General features: G+C 38.8%; 1 long non-coding RNA gene across 1 annotated transcript; it reads right to left on the bottom strand.

Annotated features, from left to right (window-relative positions):
• Positions 1-5299: 5299 nt before the first annotated feature.
• LOC125006389 lies at positions 5300-6421 on the bottom strand. The gene is made up of 4 exons (XR_007112572.1): positions 6346-6421; positions 5877-5971; positions 5654-5680; positions 5300-5512 (listed from the first exon to the last, which is right to left on the bottom strand). It is a non-coding gene; the product is annotated as an uncharacterized LOC125006389 (long non-coding RNA).
• Positions 6422-9227: the final 2806 nt, after the last annotated feature.

The raw sequence follows: 9227 nt of genomic DNA, 5'->3' as shown, positions 1-9227 counted from the left end.
CATTGCTATGGAGTGGGGTGTCTGGTCTGGTCCATGTGGGAGGTACATGTCTAAGTAACATCCACATGAATACAAGGTACATTGTATCGTCACAAGATTGTCAATGTTATGTATGTCTCCTGTCGATGGTCATAATGTTGTGGACTTAAACATTTTCTAAATAATGGTAAATATCTGTGTGTATGTACACAATATATGTTGAATGTTGTTAATGTTACTGTACATAACGCTTAATTTCCAAAGACCACCTTTTCTGCCTGGATGATTACTGACAACATTTGTTTCTGACAGGATAAAGCCTGTGGACCAGTGGACATGCAAGGCTCAGGTTCAACAGCAGAGGGCAGGATATGTGTTCTGTATCTGCATGATGTACTAGGCTCTGTATGAAGCCTTTACAAACATACTAACCAGGTTGCAGATATTTGTGGAAACAGAAACTTTCCTCCAAAAAAAGAAAATAATAATAAAAAATCTCCCTGATACTAATCCTGCAGGTCTTCCAGTGTTTACTAGTGTTTCATTACAGTGCTGTAGGTGTTACTGTCCAGAGCTACTGCAGCTGGCTCCTCAGGGATTACATCATACACATGGTATACTTCAGACTAGGGAAAAAAGACAGTGAGAGCTCTTTAGTTCTAAATAGTAATCATGCTCAGTTCTACAACTAGTAAGTTTGTCACTTACATTCTCATTTTCACACGACTGTCTAGTATTCCTGTGATCAAATCCTAAAAAAAGGAAGACAATCACAAATGTTTTATTGCACCATTTGTCTGAATAAACTTAATGTGACAGGTATTTTTATTGTATTTTAATAAAGGTAACTGAATGTTTTACTTTTTAAATCTGATCGTTTTATCCTATACAGTACTGTGCAAAAGTTTTAGGCAGGTAAAAAAAAAATGCAGTAAACTAAGAATGTTTTCAAAACTGGAAGAATTAATACTTTATTTTCATTAATAAACAAAATGTAGTGAATGAGTGGAAGAGAAATCTAAATAAAATCAATATCTGGGGTGACCAGCCTTCAGGACAGCATCAGTTCTTCTAGGTACTTGCACATGGTTTTAGAGGGAACTCGACTGGTAGGTTGTTCCAAACATCTTGGAGAACTAACCACAGATCTTCTGTGGATGTAGACTTCCTCATATCTTTCTGTCTCTTCATGAAATCCCAGACACACTCCATGATGTTAATCAGGGCTCTGTGGGGCCATGACATCACTTCCAGGAATTCTTGTTCTTCTTAATGACATTGACTGTATGTTTCTCTGTTCTGCTGCAGAATAAATTGGGGCCAATCATGCTCCTCCCTGATGGTACTCCATGATGGATAAGTATCTGCCTGATTTCTCAGCATTTCAGTGAACAAACTGCCTTCTGCTACAGACAAATATTTATATGGACGTGATGTGATTTTCTTCTGCTGCACTAAGTTTCCTTGGCCTTTCACTTGACCTTGACCATCCTGGAGAATCCCTGACTTTGAGCACCTATAAGGATTGATGCTGGTTTGAAGGCAAAGGGTAGTAACACCAAATATTGATGTGACTTAGGTTTTTCTTTTGTTCGCTCACTTTGCATTTTGTAAATTGATCAGAAAATAAACAACTATTTTTTATAATTTTGATAGCATTCTGAGTTTACAGCATTTTTCCTTACCTGAGTACTGTATATATACAGTGAGTACTGGTGTGGAAAAATGCTGTAAACCAGAGGTCTTCAATGTTTTTCAGATCAAAGACCCCTGAACTGAGATTAAGTGGGAACCCCCACCTACTATATTTCTTCTATATTACACTCTGCGGTAACGTCTTCCTTTTATCCCTCTACTAAAATATGTCATATTCATGTAAATATGTATTTAAAGTATGTTTGATTTGTGGGGGAACATTAATCAATCCCACAGATTGATTATAAAATGTATATATACATTACTCGGGTGTGGAAAAAATGCTGTAAACTAAGAATTCTTTCAAAAATATTACTGTATATCCACAGTACTGTGCAAAAGTTTTAGCCAGTTGTGGAAAAAATGCTGTAAAATCCTAAAACATTTGCACAGTACTGTATATATGTCCAATACTGTATTTTTTCTAATAGCGGATGGGGTCTTTACTTACTCAGCCGTCCAGATCACCTTCCATTATTGGAGGCAGACCTTATTTAGAAGGAGGCCTTTATTTCTAATACCTTTGTTTCATATACGTACCATATACTCAAAGTTTTCCTGTCATTTACATTTTTTTTTTTCACTTGCAGCTACACCATTCACGCAACAGCAGCTGGGCAGGATCAATAAACACTTAAGCATGGGTGGTCACAATGGACAAACATATAAATGTCACTATTGTATCAGTTTGAACTATGAAAAATAAACAAGGTCCATTTATTGAGTAAATTTACAGGGTTTTAAATGGTAAGATACACACATGAAAACATGACCGATAAAGGGTAACCGTCCCAATGTCTGTGGTCCCTGTGTGTTACTACATCTATAATCGGCGTACGCAGACTGTATTCAAGACCGGCTTTTATTTGTCCTCTGAATATTAACTGAATACTGGCCACTATTAGAGGAAACACAGTGTGTACTTTTTAAAAAGTGCAAACAACTCATGCTAGACATAATTATGGACATAATTATGGTTTCTTGTCATAAGCACTAGGAGAAAAAGCAGAAGCTCACCAGCAGTGGGATAGTCGGCACCAGGCAATGAGCTGATCACATGGTAGGACTCAATATTCCCTGCAGGTAACTTTTTTTTTTTTTTTTTTACAGGAGGAGAGCAGTGTTAGAGGCCAAAGAAGCCTTGTTATGCACATCAGTAGTATAGGATCTGTGATTTTGACTTTTGCCAAAAGGAAATTACCAGTTCTCCAGGATCAACACTCATCATGTTCACAGATTCACCTACAACAGGGGACAAAAAAAAGCTCAATGAACCGAAAAGAAATGTGCAAATCATACCATATATGTATGAAGTGATATTGTGATGTTGACCAATCAGTAAACGTGTACATTACCAGTAACACTGGCTTGTAATCTGTATGGGAATGAATAAAACTCTTGTTAAAATAATCCAGGATGTGAATATGTTTTTTCCCTCTGCTTCAGTAGCTGATGCTCCAGTGAACCTTTACTCAGCATTTACCTGAACTTCATTGTTAAACAAGGTAACTCAGCTGTTGTTGAAAATAATTTTTTAAAACAAATCTTACCTCTTGTCACTACACTTCCCTGAATAATGTAGGAAAAAGAAGAAGACGAGAGTATGAAAAGTGCAGTCAGTAACCACTGAGATCAGTTCACTTTAAACTGTTGATATTTTTAGTGGTTGTCATTTCCTGGTTGAACAGAATGAACTCTGGTCTAAAAGACGGAGCAGCTTTTGCATCTTTTTACATTTGCAAACTGAGGTAAAAGTGGTACTTCAACGGTGTACACACAGAAAAACACTTTGGAGCTTTCAAGCCGAATGATTTCAGTCCTTACCACTTCTTCTTTTGATATGAACTAATACCACTCCCAGTAGGATGAAGCCCACAGTCACTCCAAAACCAAGCACAACTACTACCAACTTCCACATCCACAGATCTGTTTCAGAAAAACAAAGACCGCAAGTCTCAATCCTACAGAATGAGAACAAAAGAATCAGATGACGTCACACCAACAAGATAATATCTACCACCAGACTGGAGGTAGTCATGTTAAACATTGTAAATATGCAAAACTAGTTTCTGAACTGCATGACAATCCACAAACACAGCACAAGGAGCATTGTTACAGAAACATGATATCTATGTGAAGAAATTTTGTTCACCTGAAGATGGCTCTGGTGTGGTGACAGGAAACAAGCCCAGGGTCAAAGCACCTGTACCAGGTCTGGTAGTTCCTCTAGAAACTGTTTCTTTAAGAAACAAAAGACAAATATAAAACAATGAAAAGATAAACGTTTTAATGTGCTCTAGATCTAGACCTGGTGTGTCATTTATTGGGAAACTCATTTTGTGTGTCACCTTTTAGGGAAGTAGATCGTGAACCAAAACTGCTACTTGACATAGTGACAGTCTGACCTAGTGCAATAAAAGAAAACCTTTAGAATAGTTTCAGTAACTGGTTGATGTAATGGACTGATGTTTAGATACATGTCTCACCTGTGGTCATTCTGAAAGATGTGATTGTCTGGGTCGTCATCTCCTGTGTTGTTGTGGATGGACTTGTGCCTGTCAGTTCTGTGTCAACACAAAAATATTTAACCTAAGAGTCAGTTTCTTCCCCAGAGCTGTGAAATTCCCCCTACACACACACACACACACACACACACACACACACACACACACACACACACACACACACACACACACACACACATTGATTTTGATTATGAAACCCCAATTCAGAGAATTTGCTGCAGTGGTTGAAGCTCTCATGAAACATCACAGTCTCCAGCTATGTATCACTGTGACATTTTAAAAGTAAAAGGATTTATTCTTTTTTTTCTGAACTCTGCTGTGACATCTACAGAAGCTCAGTTCCTGTCAGTGGCTTCAGACAAGAGACAGCTCTGGACGTGTTTGTTCTCATAAAGAACAAAAAACACTGAGACACAGAAACTGATGATGGAGTCTCACAGATCAATACCACTGACTCTGTCTCTATGATCAGCTGTAGAGTCACTGTCAGTTTAGGCTGAGGAGCTAAAAAAGTAAAAACATGGTGGATGGAATAAATGACTGTTACTGGGAAATAAACATGTTGATACATTTACAAGTGTACTCACTTTGTATGGTGATGGTCAACATGTTACTGTGTTCAGACTGATGCACTCGCATGTAAGAACATGTCACTTCAACTGTAGCAGGTGAACGTTGTTGTACCAGTGACAGCAGTTCAGTTCCTGACAGTGTCTTCAGACAAGAGAAAGACTTGGCTGCTTTGTCTCTTAAAAAGTTGAAATAACACTGAGACACAGAAGCTGATGGTGGAGGCTGACAGTTCAGAGAGACTGAGTCTGTCTCTGTGATCACTGGTGGATTCACTGTCAGTTTAGGTGGAAGAACCTCTGAAAAATAAAAGTACATTAGATACATTTTGAAGTATTTTCTGATCATATGATTTTAGTGGAAGATTGAGGACTAAGACATACATTTATTTATCTATTTAGTCAGTTAGTTAGTTAGTTAGTTAGTCGATAGTGATTTACTTCTCAGTAGTTTGGACTCACTGTGTATGGTGATGGTCAACATGTTACTCTCTGGAGATGAAAACATATCAAGGTAAAAACATGTCACTTCAACTGTAGCAGGTGAACGTTGCTGTGTCAGTGACAGAAGTCCAGTTGCTGAAAGTGTCTTCTGACAGGAGAAATGTATGGCTGGTTTGTCTCTTAAAAAGTTGAAATAACAATGAGACACAGAAACAGATGATGGAGTCTGACAGTTGAGAAACACTGAGTCTGTTTCTTCAATCTCCTGTTGATTCACCATCAAATTAGGAGGAGGAAGGTCTGAAATGTTAGAGGTAAATGGATGTAACATGAATTACATGATGAACCAATGGTTTTTCATAATATACTTAAAAAAATTCAGTGAAGTCAAACTGCTCAAATTAAACATTAAAAGAGAAAACATTAAACTCAGAGACTGACCTTGTGCTTTGAGCTCGAGAAAGAAACCTGGTGGAGGAAATATTAAAAAATTGAAACAGATTCAACAATAGTTCATCAGCAACTCTAATTTGTTATAGTGGTGTAAGACAACACGTCAGTAACAGAAATCAGTGACATGAGTGTCATCACATGGCTGAGTGTCCTACATTAAACATTAGGCAACATTAACAAGAAAAGAAGCTGAGAATAAGTTTTAACTCACACATGAGGATGAGTAGCTGCAGGTTCCCAGCCATGATGAAGCTGAACTATGTGATGGACTACACTACTCTGTAGTCTGACTACTGTGACCTCCACCTGCATTAAGAGAAGTTGTTCTCAGGAAAACCACAAGATCAGAAGCCAGTCACATGAACAAGCCACAGAAAGGCAGACGTTTGTTATACTCACTTTTGTGATGTGCAACAAAACACTGAATAGATCTTTATCGAATATATTTTCATCAACTCTACCACAATGAAGGGGTTTGAGATGAGTCGGGGAAACTAATACATACAGGACAAAGTGGTGCTCATTTTGAAAACATTAACATTTTATTTTAGTTTAGCACTCATTCTAATGTTTTTACACATGTACTACTTAAGCAAGGAGCTACCACCCAAAATGTATATATAATAATGACAATAAATGATTCTTGATTCTAGATTTAGAACCAAGGTGTCTGTTTCCACCTGTTTCCAATCTTTGTGCGAAGCCTAAATCAGCTGGCTGCAACTTCATATCAACCATGGACACACAGCGCACACAGAACTAATCCTTTATAGCAACAATGCAAACTTAAGTCTTTTCTGTACAATCAAACATTTTTGTGCCTGAACTGACAAGAGTCAACTGAAGTGAAGTCCTCCAGGGCTCACTTTTAATAATCTTAATCACTGGGGACAGTTCTTTACATATGGAGGCAACAAAAAGATAATGGATAGAGACAGAGTGGGTAACTTCACTTAGTTAGAGATTCAAATAAATGAGACAATAGTAGAGGGTAAATATGTAATGCATATTTGCATCGTATATAAGAAGTTATTTCAGACACCACTAAAAGGGAAGTGGTTGAGTCTTCAGCCAGGCTAACACGTTTCTGAGACTCAAGTAACAGCTAGAGACCAGTTGGTTTTTGACCTGAATACTAATATAGACATGATAACGTGCCCACAGTGACATCAAGGAGGTTTATGCTTAGCATGTTCATTATCTTAGCAGCTTAGGCTTTGGTCTGTTGTCATTTTAATATTTGGTTGTCTGGACTCAATTGACCTAGACCAAGGTACAAATACAAATGCAAATTTTTGAATCCAAATTGATGAAGCAACTTTGTGACTCGTATGATGTTGGGCCTACAAGCCTGAGTGGAGCATGTTTGGTTTGACTACAGCCTGACCACAGGAAAGCGCCAAAATTTTCAAACAAAGGAAGTCCTAAAAAAGACTTCCTTTCCCATCATTCACTGCAGCCTTCAAGCCTATGTGTGTTTGACGTGTGTCAAATCCAGTGGAGTCAAATCCTTGTCTCTCACCAGTGACTGTATCTACTGAATGAGCCACAGGACGTGAAGTCACCGTTGCTATAACTACCGGAGACGCCCACCCCCTCGCTGCTTCCAAATGTAACTCTCGCTACCATCTGAGGTACAACAGTAACGTTACTTTTCTTTATTTTAACAAGGCCACATGTTCACTATCTTGCTGGAAGAGCTCGTAGACGTTCCCTTTCTTTTTCTTTTGTTCAGTCTAATGTTTTGGATTCACATCGAGGACGCTGCATAACCAGCCATCACCTGCCAAGGATCAGCCACCGTACAACAGCTGGTAAGTTTACGGACCCATGGTTGTCTGAGCTGCAAGAAGCCGAGCTGGACCCCAGAACGACAGGGAAAAGCCGCTGTTGTTAGAGCCATAAGGAGCCCAGTCGAAACTCAGAATGATGAGGAAACGCCCTATCGCTTAACGAAGCGAGACAAGTAAGAGGTTGAGTGCCTGGGCAGAGATAATTAGTTTTAATTACAAGACGCCGTCCTGGCACAGCCTACATCACTCCGTCGCCATCTAAGTCACACAACTCCAGTTATCCGTTATACCATCCTGTTATAATTTAATCTGCCACTCTGTTGTTTGTTGTGGTTATACACTGATATTTGCTGGATTCGTGTCAGTGCTTGAACACACACTTCAAAACATTTTATGACTGTATCTTTATTAGGCAATTTGGTCTTGGTCCCTGGCACAGGGTGGTGCCCCGAGGTTCACTACTTGTAGTAACTATTTATAGATGTAGATTATTTCCCTTCATTATTAATATTAATTGTCAAGAACCAAATTGTGCCCCTTACTCTTACTGTAGCCCAACAATGGCATCTCAAAAAGCACTACACTGCTCCACACCAGTCAGCAGGTAATGGCATAGTGGAGTGCATGAATCAGACCCAGTTGGATATGTTGTGCACCTTGGCAGCAGAAAAACAGCATAAGTGGCCTGAATACCTCCCTGAGCTGTTACATGCCTACAACAACACTGTTCGTGGACCACAGGGCCAATGCAACCCTATTGTTCATGGGGAAAAGAGCGTGGGTGCACAGACAGTTGGAGAAACAGGTCTTCTCTACAAGACAGGGCCGGCTTTTGGCATAGGCAATGTAGGCGGTCGCCTAGAGTGCCATCTGCTGGAGGGGTGCCACCACGCACCCCTGGCCTCAAGGAAAAAATAATAATTATTGAAAATTATAAATATTAATGAATAAATAAACAATGATGTTCCCAAAATGTGGTGCTGCTGAGTCACATGACGGGTGCGCCCCTCAGGGTCAGAGGGATCAGAGCTCAGGTCACAGACAGGTGTTGGTTTTGTTATTTACGAGATGAAAAGGCCGTCCAAGCCCTTGGGTGGCAGAAACGAAAGAGGAGGAGAAGAGGAAGTTGCAGTATAAAGGTAACATTAGGCTGTACTATTGTTTTTTAATTATGCCGTATTAATTATAATCTATTCCATGCAATCTTAAAATGAATTCATTACTTAATCATCTTAATTCATTTCTGTAGTAATTAATCTTACCACACAAAGAATAATACCACATTTTAATGAAAATACACAATTGCAAATGTAACTTCTGTATTCAAAGTTTGTGAGCATTAACTGTAACATTACCAAAACTTTGAAAAGTGAAAGTGCAACATATTTCTTAATATTACTTACTACTGCATGTGGCATTTTACAGCTAAAATGTTTAAGTTTAGCTGTTTTAACTACTGTAATCATTATTTCATTTAAGTTTTTGCATTGTACTGAGCAACACAAACTGGGTATAGGTGAAAATGTAACAACCTGAATAACATTTCCTAACATCAGCCCTAGTACCACAAGTAACTCTCTTTCTTCCTCTCTCATGTTCCATACGTACTTGCCCTGTATCTGTCTGTGGAACCAGCTCATCACCACAGGTGGCCCTTTCATGTTGGATGCTGCTAATATTAAACTGAACTTCAGTGGTGCTGCTGAACAATTCAGTTAATTTGTGACATTTAGTGGCTTCACTCTCTAAATGTCGCATTTCTCAGCCTG

This window comes from Mugil cephalus, chromosome 4 (assembly GCF_022458985.1).
Source record: "Mugil cephalus isolate CIBA_MC_2020 chromosome 4, CIBA_Mcephalus_1.1, whole genome shotgun sequence".
NCBI lineage: Eukaryota > Metazoa > Chordata > Actinopteri > Mugiliformes > Mugilidae > Mugil > Mugil cephalus.
The sequence above is the reverse complement of the archived record's forward strand: the minus strand, read 5'-3'. Positions and strand labels throughout refer to the sequence as shown.